Source organism: Lissotriton helveticus, chromosome 12 (genome assembly GCF_964261635.1).
Source record: "Lissotriton helveticus chromosome 12, aLisHel1.1, whole genome shotgun sequence".
NCBI lineage: Eukaryota > Metazoa > Chordata > Amphibia > Caudata > Salamandridae > Lissotriton > Lissotriton helveticus.
In genome coordinates this window covers 419,284,577-419,295,355 of record NC_136073.1, presented here as the reverse complement: position 1 = coordinate 419,295,355, position 10,779 = coordinate 419,284,577, and positions in this window count along the sequence as shown.

The window sequence follows — 10,779 nt, the reverse complement described above, 5'->3', positions numbered from 1 at the left end:
GTATAAAAATAACAAGTGACTAAGTTAACGACAATTATAAGGTAAATGTTTTGTACTCTTTTCGTTACATTTCTATCACATTTAACTACTATTAGTTCCACTGCTTCATTTCTTTAACCATCACTTTCCTGCCTTTGCTACTTCCCTCATTCCTTTCTCTATTACTTACTTACTCTACGACTTCCACTCCTTTTCTCAGTCCCTCACTTCTCATAGTTCCTCACTCTTGTTCACTCACTCCGTCTCTATTACTCTTAGTGTCTCTGACTGATCACTCTTTCACTACTTGTTCATTATGCTTTCTCTGTGTAGTTGAAGAACAATAAGGGGCATGTTATGAACACAGCCAATAAAATTATTGCTGTTTTTATCGGCAGAAAACTGTTGCAAAAGCGGTTTTAGCGGCAGTTTTCTGCCGCAAAAGCGGATTTAGCGACACATTTCTGCCGATAAAAGCTTCAAAACTTTTATTGCCTATGTTGATAATATGCCCCTATGTTATTTAGATTTCTTTGCTGTTTCAATTATTCTTTTTCTGTTACTTCTTCTTTTCTGCTTTCTGTTTTTTCTCTCTGTTATTCCACATGTTTTAATCTTATTTTGAACATTCACTCACATTCTCTAAGAAACTCTTCTTTGTTATTTTTCTACTCTCCTTTTTTTCTTTCACTTCCTTATCTATTTTGTTTTTCACAATTATATCCTCTTCCATCTTTTCTTCGGTAAATAAATCTATTAAACAGTATCTCTGGTTTAGTCCCTATAGCTGTCTTTCTTTTAACATTACTCTCTGTTTACTTCCCTTATACTTACTCTTCTTTTTTTTGAATTTTTTTTTTTTCGGTTCGCTCCCGGTTCGCGTACCGGGGAGCGAACCGGGAAGCGAACCAAAAGAAATAGATGTTGGCAAATTGTTCTACCAATTTTTTTATAAAGGGGAGGTAGTTCTGATAAGAACTTTTTTTTAAATTGTTTTTGTTGTTTTATATTTTTTTTATTATTTTTCTGAACATTTTTTTACTTTTTTTGTATTTTTTGAACGGTTTTATATTTTTTTGGTTTTTTTGGGGGGGGAAACGAAAACGATTCATTGTAAAGGGCTCAACAGGAGCAACAAAAAAAAAAAGATTTTATTCTCTGGGGCGTTTTGGACAATCATGATTGTCGATAGCTCTGTTGATCAGAGTGATGCTACTTTCTCTGTAGCAAATTAATTGGTTACATAGCACGCACACTTGTTTCACTTCCCCGAACCTCATCTGTATATTTGGGATCGTCTCCCTCGCCTCTGGTCCCGTCACTTCCTGTACAACTGATCTTCTGGCCATAGAAGGGGGATTATCTTGCTGGTCACGTAACTGTGCAGCACTGTAGTTGATAGGATGCCACCTCTCCATATGGCGATGCATAGTATAATTCCCGTAACTGTACTTCTTATCTGTCCCTCTGGACAAATCCTTCTTACAGATCAGGCAAGTTACGTACCGTGCATTGACTTTTTTTTGGCCCCGAGGATATTTAAAAAATTGCCAAATAAAGTTTTCTTTCAGATGAGACCTCCTGGGCTCCTCAGGCAAAAAATGCCTCTCTTCCTGCTGTTCCTCTTCTTCTTCTTCTTCCTCCTCTTGCTGAATGATAACTTCAGCAGGTGGTCCTCTCTTCCTTGAAGGTGGTGGAGGTGGTGGGGGTGCACCAGCTGAAGCTACTAATGAAGCCATCGCTCAGTGATCACAAAGGGTCTTCCTCTCACAAAGATGAAAGTCAGAGTGAGGAAAGAAGGAGGGGTTTTCATCATTTGGGAAAAACAATACTTCTAAACCAATGAAAAGTGTTACTTTTAGGTCACATGACCTAGTCTTACATCATTAGGAAACCAAAAGTGAAATGAACCAATGAAAAGTGTTATTAACAAGTCACATGACCTATTGTGTTTACGTTACGCGCTTTGCGCCACGTCCCGGATCGCTTCCGGGAAGCTGCGCTTCGCGCACCGGTTCACTTCCGGGTACGCTAACGCGGCGCATCATATGACGTTTCACGCGACAACGCGATACGTCACACTGACGCGACGCGTCACGATGTTGTTTTCTAACGCGGCAGTTGCGCAAACGGAACGTTTACCGGTTCGCGGACCGGGTTGCGGCACCATTTTGATCTAACGGGAAGCGACCCAGTTCGCGGACCGGGAGCGAAACAAAAAAAAATAATAAAAAAATTTATTAATAAACATATAAAATATATTTTTTGATTTAAAGAAGAATACATTTTACAGCTATAGATATTAGCTTTTAAAAAACCAATAAAATTCACTGAAGAAACCATAGGTTATAGTCCATATATAGTTAGGAATTAGCATTTACAAAACCTTGAAAATTCACTGAAAAAACCATAGGTTATAGACCATATATAGTTAGGAATTAGCATTTAAGAAACCTTTTTTTTACTCACACAAAACCATTGAAATTCCATATATAGTTAGTTGTACTAACTATATATCGCGCACCCGCCATCCACTGCTGACCATGTCACATATTACATCATTCATGACATGGTCAGTGACATCACTGATGACATCACTGATGACATCTCAAATGACATCACTTATGACATCACTGATGACATCTCAAATGACATCACTGATGACATCACTGATGACTACATCCAGTGACTGTATGTTTCTGTAAAGTTAAAATATGTCTTACATATTGAAGAATGAGTGGATTTATAAGTGTCTGGATGAAGGATTTAGTAGGTGCATGACTGACTGTATGAGTGAGTGATTAAATGTGTCTCACTGAGTGCATGGGTTAGTGACTAAACTATCTTAATTTGTGCATCATTATGTCTGTTGTTCTGTAAACTGCTGCATGTGTTAATCATTAGCTATATGATTAACTATATGGGTTATTGATTGGTTGCCCAAGTATTTGTATGGGAGACTGAGAGTGTGTATGGGTGGCTGGGAGGTGTATGACTCTCTGCATAGATGTGTGAGCAGTTGATTCACTAAGTGTATGGGTTCAAAAGTGCATGTGGAAACATCTGTATGGGCGGTTGACTGTGTGCATGAGTGTATTGGTGAGTGAATGGATATCTCAGTGCTACATGTCAAAGTAAGTACATATGTACAACACAGTACATGTGAGAGTTGACATTAATAAATAACTATGCATAAGAGCCAGTGAATGTGTGAGTGGCTGTATGGATCATTGTGAACTTGTATCAGGGATTGTATAAGAGAGTAAATATGTGTTAGTATATGTTTCAATAAGTAAGGTGTGTATAACTGTATAGTTGAGGAAATTGAGGTGTGATTGATTCTTTGCATGACTGACTAGGTGTGTGAGTAACTCCATGGATGAGTGACAGTCTGTGAGTGTCTGTTAACACTGAGTGTATCTAAGTTTTTATGAGAGTCTGAAGAGATTCATCGTATTATCACATGAATAATGTCATCAGTGATCTCATCAGTGATGTCTTTTGAGATGTGATCAGTGATGTCATCAGTGATGTCATCGGTGATGTCATTTGAGATGTCATCAATGATGTCATCAGTGATGTCATCAGTGATATCATCAATGATGTAATTTGAGATGTCATCAGTGATGTCATCAGTGATGTCATTTGAGATGTCATCAGTGATGTCATCAGTGATGTCATTTGAGATGTCATCAGTGATGCCATCAGTGATGTCACTGACCATGTCATGAATGATGTAATATGTGACATGATCAGCAGGGGATTGCGGGTGCGCAATATATAGTTAGTACAACTAACTATATATGAAATTTCAATGGTTTTGTGTGAGTAAAAAAAAGGTTTCTTAAATGCTAATTCCTGACTATATATGGTCTATAACCTATGGTTTTTTCAGTGAATTTTCAAGGTTTTGTAAATGCTAATTCCTAACTATATATGGTCTATAACCTATGGTTTTTTCAGTGAATATATATATATATATATATATATATATATATATATATATATATATATATATATATATATATATATATATATTACCTACTGGCGGTCGCCAGTAGGTATATATAGTTAGGATTTTTTCTCTATGGGATTTTTGAAAATTCTATGTCTAATAACTTTGCCGTTTGTGGACGGAATTGGCTGAAATTTTCAGGAAAATGGCACATTTTGTTTCTGAGCAGCCTTTGAAAATTTGGGGGGGGTTCGTCAAGGGGGGGCCGAGAAAAAAGGGGGGTCCCAAAACGCGTTTTTCCCATGTTAATTTCCATAGGGCGGTTGGCCTCACTTTTAGCCCGAACGGCTGAATGGATTTGCACGAAACTTGGCAAAATTGTAGGGACTGGTAGCCCGATGTGCCTTTTGTAGGTCTCAATATATGTGCTCCAGTGGATTTTGAGAAATTAACGTTTAAAAAAAGATATATATCTGTAAGCGCGGACCAGGCAGCGGCCTAGGACGCGTACTTTTCGCGCAACGGAGCTTTGTGAAGCGAAGCTGATTGGTTCTCCGGCGTCTGTCAACATTCCAAACAGTCCGTAGTGGCCGCAAACAGTCCGTAGTGGCCGCCATCTTGTCTCTCGGTAGGATCGAGAGACAAGAGGAGGCCAAAGCGAAGGGGTAAATGACCATAAGGGGGAATAGTAGATCCTCGCTGACCCCCTAGGTTTGATGTGGAGGTTTTAAAAGGGCCCCGCGGGGCAAAAAAAAAAAATTATAATAATAATCTTACGGCTGAATGGATTTGCACGAAACTTGGCAAAATTGTAGGGACTGGTAGCCCGATGTGCCTTTGCTAGGTCTCAATATATGTGCTTCAGTGGATTTTGAGAAATTAACGTTCAAAAAAAGATATATATCTGTAACAGCGCACCGCTTCGCGTACTTTTCGCGTTACGGAGCTTTGCGAAGCGAAGCTGATTGGCTCTCCGGTGTCTGTAAACATTCCAAACAGTCCGTAGCGGCCGCCATCTTGTCTCTCGGTATAATAATAATCTTACGGCTGAATGGATTTGCACGAAACTTGGCAAAATTGTAGGGACTGGTAGCCCGATGTGCCTTTGCTAGGTCTCAATATATGTGCTTCAGTGGATTTTGAGAAATTAACGTTCAAAAAAAGATATATATCTGTAACAGCGCACCGCTTCGCGTACTTTTCGCGTTACGGAGCTTTGCGAAGCGAAGCTGATTGGCTCTCCGGTGTCTGTAAACATTCCAAACAGTCCGTAGCGGCCGCCATCTTGTCTCTCGGTAGGATCGAGAGACAAGAGGAGGCCAAAGCGAAGGGGCAAATGACCATAAGGGGGCATAGTAGATCCTCGCTGATCCCCTAGGTTTGATGTGGAGGTTTTAAAAGGGCCCCGCGGGGCAAAAAAAATAAATAATAATAATAAATCGAACGGCTGAATGGTTTTGCACGAAACTTGGTAAAATATTAGGGACTGGTAGCCCGATGTGCCTTTGCTAGGTCTCAATATATGTGCTTCAGTGCATTTTGAGAAATTAACGTTCAAAAACAAGATATATATCTGTAACAGCGCTCCGCTTCGCGGAGATAAAATTATATCTGTATTACCTAGCTGTTGCTAACACCAGTTAGCGACGGCTAGTAGGAGATAGCGACCATCTTGGGCCCCACTTTGCATGTGAGTGATATTTATCACTAATGACATGCAAAGTGGGCATGCCAAGATGTTAGCGACTGGAAACAGTCGCTAACATCGCTATCTCCTATTATCAACTTTTGGAAATATTCGAGATAAGCGCGAATATCTCCAAAAAGTAACAGCTGCCCTGAGCAGTTCTTAGCCATGTTATCCTATGGGAGGTGGATAACATGGCTAAGAGGATTAGCTCGGTAATGCATGAATATCGCTGAGTTTTCAGCGATATTAATGCATTGCGGTCGGTTTTTATCGTATTTGCGATAAACTTTGATAATAGTAAGGTTTATCTGCGATAATTTCTGACGGTAAAAAAATCTTTGCAATGCATCGTTAGGGATAAATATCGCTTAACTTTGGTAATATGCCCCAACGTCTGTTAACGTTCGATTCGAAGGAAATCAGGAAGTGTTGAAAAACATTGTCTGCGCCATCTTGTCTTTTTTCAAATGCCACACTTTTGTCGTGCACGGCAGCCATTTTAGATGCCTTGACCAGACCCACTCTGTGCACGCTGTCGATCCTTAGCATGGCTCCCCACCCTCGCAAGCATCTCCCCCAGGCAGTGGTCACCCCCGCTCTCTGTCTTATGCATGGGTAATAAACCTCCCCCCATCTGCGCTGCTCTTTCCTGAGAATCACACCCTGTGCCCGCCCGACACCTCCCTTTCGCCCTATTCACTACTGCACCCTCTGACACTCCTTTTCCTCTGTGTCCGATTGTCCAGGCTGGTCCTAGGGTATCAGCTAGCCCTGCAGATGTAGTTTATGGCCACAGCTGTAAAGATTCACCCCTCTTCAAAGGAGTTATAGTAGATCAAGGCCCACACTCGATGAGATCTGTCACAGCAGAAGCGTTGCTATTATCTGAAAACCATCCTGTATTGTGATTGGGGAGGGGACCGAGCGTGAAGCGGAAGATTCCAGGGATGACTCTTTGTACATCAAAGTTTTTACAATTATGTGTCACATTAAAAATATATAGCACTCCGACAAAGTAGTAAGATTATAAAATTTTAATAATTTATAAATATATACAAGAAAACAAAAATAGTAATAACATATAAACATTTTTAGGGAAAAACAACGAAGTAGCGGTCGGCTGTGCGAATAGTCCCAACGCAGCACAACGTCCAGATTTCCGGCGTGGGGCGGGTCATCAGTAGCAAACTGTTGTGCGAATAGTTCCAAGGCAGCAGAACGCGCTGAAATCTAGATGACACGAAAGTGATGTCTAGTAAGTTGCCACCCAGCAAATAACGGCGTGGGGCGTCGCGGGGGGTGGGTCTTCAGTAGCAAACTGTTGTGCGAATAGTTCCAAGGCAGCAGAACGATGGCACCAAGGTGATGTCCAGTAAGTTGCCGCACTGGTTTTGGTATCCTACAATGCTGCTCCGAATAACGGCGTGGAGCGCCCCGGGGGAGGCGGCGTGAACGGGCCTCTCCAGGTGGAGTGTCATCTGTTGTAGTGGGGCGCCCCTTTACCGTTTCAGTTGCCATTCCGTCCGTTTTTGGTCCACTGTGTCAAAAGCCGCAATTCAGCTGAGTTGCGCCCACTCTTGCGGTGCAGCGATAGGCGGCTGTCACAGGACTCTCAAAATGGCGGCAGGCTCTTTCCTTTTTGGGCCTGGTCCACTGAAATGGCCCTGGGACACCTTGGAAATCGGACGCTTGTCTGCTAGGTCTTGGACCCCATTCTCGAAAGCGTCCCCTCCGCCTTGAGAATTCATCAAAAGTTTTGGGGGCCCCGACTCCTGCAGGCTTCTGGTGGGGAGCGGCTGCCATGATTGCTCGCGGAATGACTACGACGGAGCTACGAGATGGTGGTGCTCTCATGCTGACGCCAGCTTCAGTCTGAAACATCCAGAAACAAGGTGGGGCTTTCATCGTTTGAAAAAAAAAAAAGTTTTCATCCAATGAAAAGTGTTGTTTTTAGGTCATATGATCAAGCCTTCCATCATTAGGAAACCAAAAGTAAAATGAACCAATGAAAAGTTTTATAAACAAGTCACATGACCTGTTATGCGGCATAGGGTATAAAATGCGGAGAAAATACGTTGGCACGTGAGGCGGCGTCAGTAGCGGACCGATGTGCGAATAGGCCGAAGGCAGCACAACGCGCCAAGATCCGGATGGCACCGAGGTGGTGTCCAGCAAGTTGCAGCACTGGTGTGGCCATCCTACAATGTTGAAAGTCGGCGTGGGGCGCCCCGTTGGCCTGTGAGTTTGCGTCAGTAGCGGACCGATGTGCGAATAGGCCGAAGGCAGCACAACGCGCCAAGATCCGGATGGCACCGAGGTGGTGTCTAGTAAGTTGCCGCACTGGTGTGGCCATCCTACAATGCTGAAAGTCGGCGTGGGGCGCCCTGTTGGCCTGTGAGATGGTGTCAGTAGCGGACTGATGTGCGAATGGGGCCAAAGGCAGCGCAACAATATTTTCTGACGAGAAGACACCACAAGGCGCTGAGATGCCAAGATCCGGATGGCACCGAGGTGATGTCTAAGTTGCGGACTGATGTGCGAATGGGGCCAAAGGTAGCGTAACAATATTTTCTGTATGGAAGATACCACTAGGCGTTGAGATGCCAAGATTCGGATGGCACCGAGGTGATGTCTAGCAAGTTGGTGTGGTCATCCTACAATGCTGAAACTCGGCGTGGGTCGCCCCATTAGCCTGTGAGATGGCGTCAGTAGCGGACCGATGTGCGAATAGGCCGAAGGCAGCACAACGCGCCAAGATCCGGATGTCACAGTGGTGGTTTCATAGTTGAGAGGCACTTCATCTGCAGTGGGGCGCCGAGATCCGGATGGCACCGAGGTGATGTCTAGCAAGTTGCTGTACTGGTGTGGTCATCCTACAATGCTGAAAGTCGGCGTGGGGCGCCCCATTAGCCTGTGAGATGGCGTCAGTAGCGGACTGATGTGCGAATGGGGCCAAAGGCAGCACAACGCGCCAAGATCCGGATGGCACCGAGGTGGTGTCCAGCAACTTGCCGCACTGGTGTGGCCATCCTACAATGCTGCGCCGAAAGTCGGCGTGGGGCGCCCCGTTGGCCTGTGAGTTCGCGTCAGTCAGTGGGGGCTGTTTGAGGATCTGACTGCATTGGAAAGCAATGTGATGCTGTGCGTCGCCCCCAAGATGGAGGTTCCTCGGCTGCAGTGGGGCGCCCCTTGGTGTTTCACTCGCTATGCAGCTGAGTTGCGTGCGCACTTGTGGCGAATAGGCCGAAGGCAGCACAACGCGCCGAGATCTGGATGGCACCGAGGTGGTGTCCAGCAATTTGCCGCACTGGTGTGGCCATCCTACAATGCTGCGCCGAAAGTCGGCGTGGGGTGCCCCGTTGGCCTGTGAGGTGGCGTCAGTAGCGGACCGATGTGTGAATAGGCCGGAACCAGCACAAGGCGCCAAGATCCGGATGGCACCGAGGTGGTGTCATAGTTGAGAGTTCTGAGCAGCGCTTGTAACACTGTCTGAAGCTTATTTGCACCTGCTGCAGCTTCACTATTGCCCTGGTGTGGCCTAAGATCGCCCATGACATAGGCGGCCACCTCCCGGGGTCCGGCGGAACTTTTTTCCTTTTCCTTTCTGCATCTTGTCCCAAATTCGTTTGACCTGAAGACACGACCAGGTCCCTGAATGTGTGCAGGGGGACGCTATTGATTGAATCAAAATGGCGGCTTCACACAAAGCTGACTCAAGCGTTTTCTGGTGGTTTCATAGTTGAGAGGCACTTCATCTGCAGTGGGGCGCCGAGATCCGGATGGCACCGAGGTGATGTCTAGCAAGTTGCTGTACTTGTGTGGTCATCCTACAATGCTGAAACTCGGCGTGGGTCGCCCCATTAGCCTGTGAGATAGCTGTTCTTTGGATTTGGGCCTGGTCCACTAAAATGGCCCTGGGACACCTAAGAACTCGAACGCTCGATTTTTTTTTCCTTTCCTGTACATGCAAAAAAAGGTAAATGCCCGGTATGTTACACGCTTCATCTGCCACGATGAACTCTCCAGAGGAACCGAAAAAATATATAGTTGTGGTAACTATACCATGCATCGTCATATGGAGAGGTGGCACCAATTAATTATAGTGCTGCATAAAAGAGAGATTTGGAGGAGAACCCCTGACCTGCTAGTACATTCATCAAAGAAGTGGCACTGAGAGCTTCAGAGGCAAGGGAAACGGTCCCAAATATTTAGAAGAACTTTGGAAAGATTAAAATGACATGTTTAGATTGTGGTAAATTAATTTCATGTGGGCAGATGAGTGTTACTCTAATAAATACAGCATATGAACATCATCATAGTCGATGGTTGGTAGAGACATTTTGACTATATCCTGGACCTGCCCGTCCTCGCCCAAAATGGCGCCGGAATAAATGGGACTCGTAACTCCTTGTTGTGTACTGGTTGCAGAACCTTGAAATCACGAGATACGTATGCAGTTTTGAAGCACATGGCGGGCGGGGACGAGAATTGATTGAATATTTCGACATCCCTATTGATATTAAGTTCTGATGTGTTATTGATTACTGTACTGTTGAAAGTTCGAATTAACGTCACCCATGGTACTTGCCCGCAAATGTATATCTAGATAATTTTATTGTAACTGGCCCTGTCGTATTTTAATTATAAAATGTACGTCCACCGATTCCGTAACTGTTAGACACCTTAGTTCTTGCAACCTAATGGCCCGCCCGTTACGTTCCTCTACAGTGTAAATGTCTACTCATCACATACGATTACAGTTTGCTCCGTGGCCGGCCCACGTGGTTATAGGCTCGTATTTGTATAATGAAATTTTTACAATAAAGGTTTTTAAAAGAAAACATGGTAGTAGTATATACATTGGTAAAGTTTGTAATAATAGTCACTGTTTTAGAATCATTAAAAGGCAAGTGAAATAAAGCAGACCAATTACATGAAGGGTAAAAGGTATAATACGAAGGAACGCAGTAAAGATAAATGGTCAAGGGCTGTTGTGTTTTCTATTCCTGCAACATAAAGTGATCGATAAGAATCTCATATTCAGGCGTATCGGCGACTAAGACAGCAGGTCGACCCTCTTTTGCTCAACGGCTCCATCATGGGACGAAGAAACGCTCTTTTTCTCGAAAAAAGAATATATTTTACTTGCAGGACA